Below are 12,568 nucleotides of genomic sequence, written 5' to 3'. Positions count from 1 at the left end.
TTCTCATCTCCATAATCTATTTGATCAAGGAGCAATACAACCGAGCAGTGATTACTTGGAGTCCAATACTGTCATGATGTGTCAGAGGAGTGAACAAAATGCCCAAATTTACCATACAAGCAAGCATTTGGTCGTTCTTTTGACAAATATTTGTGCACATTTTCCTTAGACAAGGAAAGTAATCTTAATATATTCCACATTTCATTTCGTATTAATTAAAAACAGAGATGATTCTGCATATTCTAATCTGTTCAATTGATCCTTAGTTCTGTTCTTTTGCCTGTTCCATGCTGGTTTTATCACAGTAATTTTGTAGTATAATTTCAGGTCAGGCATTGTGATACTCCCTGCCTTTTCTTTGTTGCCCAGAATTACCTTTGCTATTCTGGGTCTCTTCTGGTTACAAATGAATTTTAGCATTATTTTTTTCTAATTTTGTGAGATATGCTGTTAGAATTGGGATTGGGATTGCATTAAGTCTCTATAGCCATTTTGGAAATATGGCTATTTGCATTATACTAGTTCTTCTAATCCAAGAACAAGGGATATCTTTCCATTTTCTGATATCCTTTTCTATCTCCCTTTTCACAGTACTGTAGATTTCAATGAAAAGGTCTTTTACTTCCTTCCTTCCTTCCTTAGATTGACTCCTAGGTATTTCATTTTTTGGGTGCTATTTTGGAAGGTGTTATTTCCCTAATTTCTCTCTCAGTGAGTTTATTTGTGTACAGGAAGACGCTTGATTTGGAACAGATTAGAAGATGCAGAAACAACTCCAGACATCCTCAGCCACCTTATTTTTGATGAAATGCCCACACACCTTCACTTGAAGAAACATACCCTCTTTAATAAGTGGTGATTGGAAAACTGGCTTTCCATGTGCCAAAGACTGAAACTATTCCCATATCTCTCACCATGTACTAACCTAAAATTGAAATGGATCAAAGATCTAAATATTAAAACAGAAACACTAAATCTGCTGGAAGAATGAATAGGGAGAATGCTTGAGGACAAAGGAGTGGGCAAAGACTTCATGAACAAAACCTAGACCATAGGTAAAATACTACAAAGAATCAGTACCTTGGGCCTCTTCTTATTAAAAAGCTTTTGCAGAGCAAGAGAAATCACCAACAGAGTGAAAAACAACCCATGGCACAGGCACAAAATGTACAATTGATATTGGCAAATGGGAAGAAAATGTTCAAATGAAAGGGGAACAATGAAAAGGGGAGGAAGAAAGGAAGAAGGGGAGAAGAAAAAGTGAAAATGGAAAAAAATGAAAACAGCTTTTGTACATAGGGAGGGGAGGAGATTTGCAGGGGTAGAACAGGTAAACGAGGCAGGATGTATCATGTACAAATTCCCTGTGATGAGTGTTATCATATGTATGCTAAAATATGCCAATAAATTTTTGGTATTTTTAAAAAATGGAGATGAAAATTGCTAAGCTCTGCATGCGGCACATCCCACAGCCCTTCTGACACACATGCTGGGTTCTCCCTGTACCTATTAGAAGGGCAGAGCCAGTGAGTGCTGGGGCCCAGTGGGAGCTCATGAGGTTACTGCAGGTGCTGCATGCTGAAAGGATTCCTGCTGATCTTACAGAGTGGGTGAGTTTTAATGAGAGGGTGGTGTTATAAAGTGAAGCCACACTGTATGCTTGGCTACTCCAGCATTCAGCTGGTTTCCTTGCTACTTCTATGCAATGTTCTGGCTCAGATGCCTGTTTCCTTACCAGAGGACAACCAGATGTCCTGCCCAATCTTGAACTTACACACTCCAGACCTTAATGAAACAAACCAATTTTCTTTATAATGTGCTCTGTTTCAAATATTTTCTTATAGTAACAAAAAGGATAAGTACATGAGTATGATTTTTTAATGTGTGTGCTTTAAATAGAAATGTCCTTGAATAGACCTATTGACTGTAAAAAATTCTCATTAACTGAAATAAACTTCAAAACATAGCTTTTAAATCCATCTATAGTTTATACCTTAACATTGTAAAATGCAGATTGTCATTAACTAGGTCTAAGTCAGCAGATATGCCTCATTCCTGGATCACCATAACTTCAGGAAGTAGGTTTCCCTTTATTGCTTTTTTCCAACTCATTTTTCATAGAAATATCCAAAGAAGGGCCTCTGAGACTTAGATCTAGAGGAAGACATTTCCACATAATCTGCACATACCTCCAGGGAGAGATGTGGATGGAGGTTGTTCTATAGGCTGCTGAGAACCAGTGCTCCCATTCCTGGGTTTTCCAAACTCATCTGAGGACCCCGGTCAGATGGACCATGATGGAATGTGCAGATGTGCTCTGGCTTCAGGGGCAGCATCAGAGCATCTCATAATTCTAGCATCTGCGATCCCAATCATTACAAAATTTGGCCTTTTAAAAGATGTTGCTTATATTCTAATTACATTTAGTGCACCGTTCCTGGCTGGAGTTTATGTTGTAGGTGTTCTTGGGCTTCTGAAGTATGATCAGGGAATCTCGAATTTCTACAGTCTACTTTCATTGTTGCTGTTGCTGCTTTTTGGTTTATTTTGCTTTGTTTTTCAGACAAGTTCTCACTGTGTAGCCCAGGTTGGCCTTAAAACCTTATGTATCCTCACTCTAACCTCAGATGTATTATAGTCTTCTTGCCTCAGCCTCTCTACTGCTGTGATTAGAGGCAAGCACCACAATGTCCGGCTCATTCTGTACTTTGTGTTGTGTTTTATTATACGTCTCTTTTACTACATACTTCCGGTCTGTGAAAGAAATTTAAATTCCCATTCTATGTATTTTATTTTACATTGCTGCTTGAAATAGCTATCATTTCTTGCCTTTCCCAGAAGGAATCTCAACACTTGTCCTAATCCATACTCTTAAGGTGTAATGATGTGTGTCCTTTATTAAATTAGGACAGACATTGTCATGTTTGTGTTGCTGGAATGAGGAGGAGGAAGCAGTGGTAAGGAGCAAGGACTGTGCCTGACCCCTTCCTTAGAACTTTCAAACAAACTTCAAATCATGGCTGCAGCTGAGAAACACTCTTATCAGGTGGAGGCACCAGGCAGAGCAGATGGGGCAGCCCAGCCTCACACTTCTCCTTCCCTGGGTGGTTTATGTCATGGCTTGTATCACTGTGGGAGGGGTATTATAACTCTGCTGACAGAAATAAATTGCAGTATCTTCTGGCTCCACACTGTTGATGGTGAGAGTGAAATCTGTCCCAGATCCACTGCCACTGAACCTGGAGGGGACCCCAGACTGCAAAGTGGTTGCATAACGGATTAGGAGTTTCGGCGCTTCCCCTGGTTTCTGCTGATACCAGTGTAAATAATCACTAATACCCTGGCTGGCTTGGCAAGTCAGTTTAACCAACTCTCCTAAAGATGCAGCCACAGATGGAGACTGGGTCAACTGAATGTCACATCTTCCACCTGACAGTGGAGACAAAAAAAAAAATTTACATAATTAATCACATTATAAAAGAAGGTACTTGAAGTTCCAGGTGGCTCTGTCCTAACAGTGCAGAATAAATCCCCAGGGCTGTCCCTCCTTACCTGGGAGCCAGAGCATCAGGAGCCCCAGGAGCCCCAGGACCTGAGTGGGGAACCTCATGTCTATGCTGTGTCCTGACTGGGACTGACTCCTCCACAGGGTGTGAGCAGCCTATGAAGAAGTCCTCATGGCAGTGGGCTGTGCTGTTGGCACATGCAAATCAGCAGGTGTTGGGCACAGCTGCAGGGCTGGATCGTACATTAACTCAGCACAGCCTCAGTTTCCCCAGTTGTTCCAGAGTAGCCCACACTGGTATAGATTATTTTGTGCAGAGTATGTTTTCTCTCTTTTGACCAGAGAACAAAATCACTCAGTTTTTCCTCTGAGTACAGTGTTGCTTTGTTCTCTTAGATGCACATCACATCTTTTTTGGGGGGGGGGTATCTTTCCATATGACACAGGGCTTGCTAGCTATAGCACAATACCACAGAAAATTTTTCTTTTGTTTTTTTTGGGGTTTTTTTAGTTACCTGAGTTTGGAAGCTGTGATTAATATTTAGTGCAGAATTCTTGCCCATGCTCTGATGTTCCGATAATCTTGGCCTAGTAAGTTATCACTACTACACTTCAAGAATGTAATGAGAAAAAAAGGAAGAAGAAATTACATTTTCCTAAGATTTGTAATCACTAGAACCTTCAAGTTACACCTCATTAGAAGCAGAGTAGATTCCATGGTGAATCCCGGATAAGACCACAGGGAGTAAACAACTACAGGACCTGAGCCTCACTACACAGCAGGCTGGGAGAAGATTCAAGCTGAAGGCTGTAACAGTGTGCAGGAACCGCACTGTCCTGCTGCCCACTGCATCACCTGAACTCTGAGCGAGAGGCTGATCCTTCATCTGCCATGGGACTTTGAGGATTTAGGAGATGTCGTTCTTCTTGCTAAGCTGGGTGCACCAATGAATAGAAAGATATTTTTTAAAACTATAAATTGTGGCAAGTATATAGAAAAAGCTTCTGCATTCCCACTGGAAATATAAATTATTAAAGTCATGATGGAAAGCAATATAGAGATTCCTCAAAATATTAAGAATAGAACCACTGTATGATCCACGTATCCTGCGACTGTGTACATTCCAGAGATAATGAAGTCAGCATGCAGAACAGATAGCTGTGTACAGTATGTATTTTTATTGCAGCATTATTCAGAAGAGCTAAGGTAAGGAGGTGTCCATTAACAGATGAAGTCCTAAAGAACTATGGTATATACACAGTAGGTTATTATTTATTCATGAATCAAAATAAAATTCTGTCACTTAAGGAAAATGTACTGAAATTGAGGGAATCATGTTAATTGAAATAAGCCAGACAAAGGTTGGGGATTCAGTTCAGTGGTTTCGCCGCCTGCTGTGCAAGCACGAGGACCCGAGTTCAATCCCCGTTACCAAAAAAAAAAAAAAAAAAAAAAAAGTGGAAATAAGCCAGACAAGGAAAAGCAAATCTCTCTCTCTTCTTTCTTCTATCAGGAATTGAACTCAGGACCTTGCACTTGTGAGGCAGGTGCTGAGCCACTGAGCTAAATCCCCAGACAGCAAGTATCTCATGTTTACTTTCATTTGTTGTCTTAGTTACTTTGTCATTGCTGGAACAAAATATCTGAGAACCTCAAGGTAAAGGAGGAAATGTTTATTTTAGCTTGCAGTTTTTAAAGGCTTTAGACTATACTTGGCTGGCTCCAATTCAGAACGACATGGCAAATGGGCATAGCAGAGGAGAAACAATTCATGGCAAGACAGGCAGGAAGCAGCCAACTTCCTTTTTGTCACTTTGTATTCCATTCAAGCTATAATCTCATTGGTTGGTTCCACCCTCACCCTGTGTGGGTCTTCTCTCTTCAACAAATCCATCACCTACACCAAGAACTATGATAAACCAAGCAGTGGACTAATCCACCATCATGCACCCGTGATCCACTCACTCCCAAAAGCCCCAAGTATGAGAGCATGAGGCTTTTACTGAGGACGTCTGGATATAAGCCGTAATATACACAGAAGCTAAGAGAGAAAAATCTGTACTGTATATAGTGAAGGGATAATGAGGGACTAAGACAGTGTGAGAATAACGAAAGAGAGGAAGAAAGGAAGAGAAAGAGGGACAGAGAGAGAGAGAGAGAGAGAGAGAGAGAGAGAGGAAGAGCTGGGAGAGGGTCAAAAATGGATAAATGAACATAAAGGACTCATGTTGTATACACACATGGAAATATAGTGACTCTTATTAATTTATGCAATTCATATGTGTTTACAATTAGGATTTGGAAAAAATAGCATCAGTAGCCATGTGAGACTTTTGTTAGTTGCGTATTATTTTATGTTTGCATGCACCTCATTGGACAAGCTGGGAAGAGTGACCAACTAAAGTATATGTATTGAATAATACTAACAATTGAGATTTGGCTGCTGATGTCTGACATTTATGTGAGAAATTTAGTAGGAAATTCATAATTTTCAACTTTGGCCCAACTTGAAGGATCCAATCATATCTTTCCCAATATTTTCTTCTCTGTAGTCCTTCAGATGTGTTTCTCCAAAGGTCTGATAAACCTGCATAATATTGAACTTGTAACCTGCAAAGCTTCATGAAATATGTCTATGTTCTTTATAATGTCCTCAGATTCAAATATTTTGTTATAGTAACAAAAACAAAGAAAATGTACAGGTGACTCATTTGTTAATATGTGGCTTTAAATAGAAATGTCCTTCCACAGACTTATTTGCTGTAAAAAGATTCTAAGTAACTGGTATAAACTTCTAAATATAGCTTCTTAATACTTATATAGGTCATATCTTGGCATGCTAAAATGGGGGTTGTCATTGAGTAGGTCTAATATGATTCTGAAATTTTGCATTTGTACAATCTCACTGATGTGCTACTGCTGATTTTGGATTCTGAACAAATTTTATGTAGATAGAAAATAATGGTACATGCTCATTTAGTTGGGTTCGATTTTGTCAAGTAAGTTGCTGTGTTTTATAAAATGACTTTCATACAATTCAGGAAAACTCATGACTTTCACTTGACACTAGGACTTTATGATTGTTTTTTATTGTGACCTCAACTTTCTGATTTCACTTCACAGCACCTATAAAAATACTTTGGGTCTATTACATACCTAATAAAATTTTGAGCTGGGGGACATATTGGCATTCAAAGAGGTCAGCAGATAAGCCCTATTCCTATAATCACCATCAGTTCCGGAAGTAGACTTCCCTGAACTGATTTATCCACTCATTTTTCCATGGAAATGCTCAAAGAAGGACCTCTGAGACTTAGGAGGAGTAGGATTCAGCTTGGTCTGTGCACACCTCCAGGGAGAGAAGTGGGGGAGAATCCCCTATGAGCTTGTGCTATGGGCTACTGAGAACACCAGCCCTCCCATACCTGGGTTTCCAGACACACCTGGGGACCCCATGGTCAGATGGACCATGACATCAGGCCCAGATGTGCTCTGTTTTCTGGGGCACCATCAGAGGATCTTGCATTTCTAGCATCTGGTTTCTCAATCACAATAAAATTTGACCTTTCAAAAGTTGTAATCTACATTCTAATTGTTTCAGTAAAACAATTCCTGCTTGGAATTTACATTGCAGGTGTTTTTTGGGGTGCTGAAATAGGCATATTCCTAGCATATACACATTTCTAGCACATACTGTTATTGTTGCTGTTTCTGTGTTTGTAATTTGTTTTGCTTTCTTTTTGAGAAAGGGTCTCACTATGTAGCTCAGGCTGGCCTTAAATCCTTACATAGCCCAGGCCTAGCTCTGGATTTGTTACAATCATCTTGCCTCAGCCTCCCTACTGCTATGATTACAGGCAAGCACCACAAGGTCCACCTCATTCTGCATTTTGAGCTTTACTTTTTAAAAAAATCTCTTTCACTTCCATATGTGTTTTATTTTATATTTCTGCTTGTAATAGCTACCATTGCTTGCCTTTTGTTGTATGAATCTCAATACTTCTCTAATCCATACTCCTACAGTGTAATGATTGTGTCCTTTATTAAATTAGGAGAGGCATGCTCTTGTCTGAGTTTCTGGAACAGAGGAGGAGGAAATAGAGGTAAGGAGCAAGACCCTGCCTTCTCTTACACCTTCAAATAATTTTCAAATCCTGGTTGCATCTGAGAAACCCTGCCATTGGTGCTGCCTGGGTGGAAATCCAGGAAAAGAAATGATGAACATGAACAGACACTGAACCAAGGTGGATAGATGCTCTGCGGACCAAGGGGGGACATCTTTTATGGCCAGAGGTTGCTAGGCAGAAGCAGCTTCTCCCTTGCTACTTCTCATCACACTGGGCAGCTCATGTAGCTCCGTGGCTGGATGTTCACTGGCTGGCTATGGGGGTCTCTCTGCTCAGCATTCATGGTTTACATCATGGTTGAGACTATTCACTGTGGGTCAACTCTGCCACACATACAAGCTTTTATTATTTGCTATTTTGGGGGGGGGGTTCCAAAAATACCACAGCTTACCAACAGTGATCCCTGTTCATGAGTATTCATGGAACATAATCCAAACTATGGTTCAGAATAGAATGTGTGTAAAAAATAACTTTTAAGTCATGGAAAAGCACTGGTTAAGTATGGAAGAATTGAAATTCTAAATTCATAGCAAAGATTTAAAAAGATAATCTCCTTAAACCTCTAATTAGTGATAGAGAGGAGACACACTAGAGGTGTCCAATACTGATGAAGTGGGATGAGGAGACAGGATGAGATGTGATTTCAGAGCTGTTCACCAGCCTGCTCCACTAAGAGGGCTTGAGACCATCAGCAGCCCCACCCTCAGTTGAAGCAGCAAATTCGGTGACATTTTCATCCCCAGTGACAGAAGGAAGGATACATGCTCAGCAGGAAGTTCAGTTACTGATATCCAGAATGGCATTTGTCCCAGACTTTGGAAGGTTTCAAGTCTAGGAACAAGTGTGAGTGAGCAGGAACTTAGGAGTCAGGTCTGAATTCTCCTGGTGCCAGGATGGGACATTGTTGATACTCAGGCAGACCCTGCAAGGGATGGTGATTCTCTTCTGGGACAGATGAAAGTGGGCTAAAGATCAATACAACTCAAGGTTCACACTGGCATCTTAGTTGGTAAGTAGATGGACATAAATGCCAAGCAACTCTCACTCAGTTTAAAAAGAAAGCAAAACAATTACATCCACAAGGAAATAATTGTGTTATTACAACAATAGTGAGAATGAATTCTGGGCCCTCATTTTTCAGCAGTCATAGCAGGAGAAGGAAGACAAGCAGAGATGGACCCTAAGTCCATGAGGTGCCTGCTGAGGCTATCCTACTCAGGGAGGGTCAGCATGGTGTATTTCTCTGCCTAGAGTCCTATATCAAACCAAAATACCCTGTACTGCATGACTTAAACAAGAGAAATTCATTTCATTCACATTCTAGAGGCCAGAAAGCCTAAGATCAAGGTCCAGCAGTGTTTTTATCTCTGATGAGGGCCCTCTTCCTGGCTAGCAGAAGGTTACCCTCTTTCTGTGCCTTCTCAATACTTTTCCTTGATGTCTGTGAGCAAGAACAGTAATCTCACTGCTGCTTCACCTTATACAGACACTAGTACTATGGAATTAGCTCCTACCTGTATGACCGTATATAATTTTCATTACTTTGTTATAACCCCTCCACCCAAGTGAAATCACATTCTGGTAGGCCTTTAAGACATGAATTTAGGCAAGGCAATTCAGTTCACAACAGATGGATCTTGGGGACACAGAGCAAGCAGGAGACTGCAGTATGGCTGGGCCACAAAACACAGAGCACAAAATGGGATTCACTTTTAACTCAGCACAGTGCCAGCCCCAGAGTCCCCAGAAGCCTATGGGATTCTTTGTTGAAAATAGGACAGGATCTCCTAATGTTTCTCTCCTATAGCTGAGAGTAGTACTCTTTTTTTTACATGGAGTTTTGCTGCCATCTAATGGTCTTTCCATCACATGACATTGTTAGGATTTTAGAGGCTGCATCTCTTAGAGGCTGCATTTTAGTCTTGACTACACACATAATAACCATAGACTGAATCCCTTGAAACATGGAGTTAAATTAAACCTCTTCTCCTGTAGTTGTGAGTGTCAGCTCACAGCAATAGAAAAACTGACTAATACAGAAAACTGGTACTAAATAAAAATAAATTATTTCTGTAACAATACCTTACCCTTTAGCTCAGAATTCTTTGGAACCAGTTTGGAAAGATTTAGAGAAGTTGCCTGGAGAAATGCTAGAAGGCTGTAATTAGACCCAGATAAGTGATTCTGGATGAAGCTCAGAAATCCAGAATGTGGACAGAAATGTGAACAATAAGGTCAGGCACAGCAGGTTTCAGTTTAGAACAAGAATTTCACTGACATTTGGACTACGGTATATGAATGCTACTCTCTGGCAGAAAAATTTGTCTCCATTTTGCACTGGTCTCAAGACAAAACTGTGGGCCAACAATGGTGTAGGTTGTGTGTAAGAAACAAGAAAGTGAGATTAAGGTTGGTGGACTACTTGATCTGGTGGCGGAAATTTGAAGGCATGATTTGAAGGCATGGCAACATTCAGGCTGTGGCTTGGATAATGCTGGCTGCCTTTAGACAGATAAAGGTAACTGGGAGCAATAAACAGAGGAGAAAAATTTGAAAGCCTTAAATTTTGTCCTAAAAACTAGGTGTAAATCTATGGCCAAAGAAGGTATGGGTGCGGAAGAGATTAGCACCATTAAAAGGAAACCAAATAATTTGTGCAAGGACAAGAAGTTTTGATGGCATCTGAGAAATCAGCAAAACTCACAATGTCAATAGGTGAAAAATCTAAACTCATTTGATAGGAAAGCCCATGGTTCCCCATTTGAGAAGACCCACCAAAGGAATTGGTTTTCCGGAATTTATTTCACAGCATTCAGCCATCTAGGCATTCAGTGCCCACTGTAGCCAAGTCCAAGTGGGCCTCACGACTGCTTCTTCTGGTAACAGATCAAGACTTGTGCCACCATAGAGGCACTCACTTTGATTTCAAAGGAAAGAGCTGGAGGCCAATAAAGGAATCCCTAACAGAGCAGTGTATGAAGGCATGGGAATGAGGTCACAGGTTCACTGAGTATTCCTGACAGTAAGAGATGCCACAACATGAAAAGACTACCATGGAAAGCTACAGATGTAAGTCAAGGCAGATCATGTGGGCTACAACCAGCAAGGCCGTGGGATGGACCCACCCAAGCCCTCTGGAAATCACATCTTATCATCATGTGTCCCAAAGCTGGGTATGGAGCCACAAGAGTTAATGTTTTCTCTGTTTGGTATTTGTTTTACATTGGTCCAATTCTTGTCTCTCTATTCCTTCTTTATAGAACAGGAATGCTTACTATGTGTCATTGTAATTTGGGGTTATGTAATTTTTTCTTTTATTTTTGTAGAGGTTCACAGCTAAAAGTTTGCCTTGAATCTCACAAGAGAATCTGACTTAGACTTTTGAAAATTGCTGTTACTGTGGACTCTGTGGGGAGGGATTATTATGTTTTCAGTTGCATGCAAGATAGATGCATCATGTGCAGAATTATAAACTTATCAGTGTGTTTATTTGGAGGTTAAGTATGGTTTTAAAAGATGAGCCATGAACTAAGCAGCTTTTCTCTTTCACAATGTTTCTACCATAGGCCCAACCAACATTGGACTGACCCCTCTAAAATTGTGAAACAAATTAAATGTCTCCTCCTTTAAGATGTGTGTGTAGGATATTGTGTACCAGTGATGGGAAGTGACTAATACAAATTGTGTCTCCTATAAGCCAATCAAAACCTGTGGCCACTGAAGACTGGAAAAGTTAAAAGATTCCTCCTACAAATGCAGAGACAGCATAGCCTGGTAGCACCTTAGTTTCAGAGCTCCTGCCTCCAGAGCTATGGGAATATGTTCATGATGTTTAAGACCAAGTTTGTGGAACTTGTTAAGACAACTCTGGAGAATAAATACATCCACTTTCCAAAATGGAATCATGAAGTGCTGGAAAATCAGTAAGAGTGAGAAACCAGTTGGGGTTTCTTTTATTATAATCCAAGTGCAAAAAATGTTACCTTTAAAAAGTATTCCTTAATGAGCTCAAACATCATAGACCATTGCCAATTTCTTTGAAATGAATATAAAATCTTTTAAAGCTTCCATTTTGATTGTTTAGTATCATAATCTATCAATAGAAACTGTAAAATAACATATAAATTCTTTGTTCATCAGGAAAGTTTAGCCCTACCTATTGAAAGTATGAAACTCCTTACTTTCCTGTATGTCAACTTACCATGCTGTAGTCTGACAACAAACCTAAGGAGCAGACAAAATTGGTCCCACCATACTGGGAACAAAGAACAATATATTTTAAAGAGGATCCAGGTAGTGTGGGGACTTCTCTTTGTCTTTAACTGTGACCATTATTAGCTGAAGGAAAAAGGACTTATCCACATGGGCTTTACTATGGTATTGTCTCTGACGCCAAATGTTACTAGGTTGAAACCCGTAAGATTGCAGCTGGTATATAATTTGCATGAATGTAGTTAGTGGACCTGCGAATATGGTCTGTGATCGCTGTTTGTGCTGCAGAGTGTGTTAATAGTGCATATAACCCAGACTGTGTTTTGAAGATTTTATCAGTCAAAATACCCTAAACCTACACTGCTTTGGTCAAGATTAGAAACATATGGAAGAGTGTTCCGGTCCTAGACAGAAAAACAAAAAAAAATTTTTCCGACTCAAAGTTTTAATTTGTCTTTTGTGAGGCTTGAGACCAATGGCCGAGCAGAATAATCTCCTCCAAACATAGGATGTCAGTAGTAGATTCCCGAGCACTTAAGCAGCTATGAATCACGTCTGTTATGTCTTCAGTATATAGTGGAGCCCCAGTTCATGAACGTAATTTGTTCTATGATTCCAGGGAAGAAGGTTGTGGTCGTGTTTGTGACCAGCTGTGGAGTTCACGAATGGACCAAAATTTTGCCAAATGCTTCTGTTTCCAAACCCAATTATTCACAAATACAA

General features: G+C 40.2%; 1 long non-coding RNA gene across 1 annotated transcript; it reads right to left on the bottom strand.

Annotated features, from left to right (window-relative positions):
• Positions 1-3,149: 3,149 nt before the first annotated feature.
• Positions 3,150-3,673, bottom strand: LOC147829776 (uncharacterized). The gene is made up of 2 exons (XR_015447763.1): positions 3,553-3,673; positions 3,150-3,429 (listed from the first exon to the last, which is right to left on the bottom strand). It is a non-coding gene; the product is annotated as an uncharacterized LOC147829776 (long non-coding RNA).
• Between the last annotated feature and the right edge of the window lie 8,895 nt (positions 3,674-12,568).

This window comes from Heterocephalus glaber, unplaced genomic scaffold (assembly GCF_053883595.1).
Source record: "Heterocephalus glaber isolate CG9 unplaced genomic scaffold, H.glaber_assembly_v1.0 deba00000470, whole genome shotgun sequence".
Lineage (NCBI taxonomy): Eukaryota > Metazoa > Chordata > Mammalia > Rodentia > Bathyergidae > Heterocephalus > Heterocephalus glaber.
Note: the sequence above shows the minus strand (reverse complement) of the source record. Positions and strands in the feature narration are given on the sequence as shown.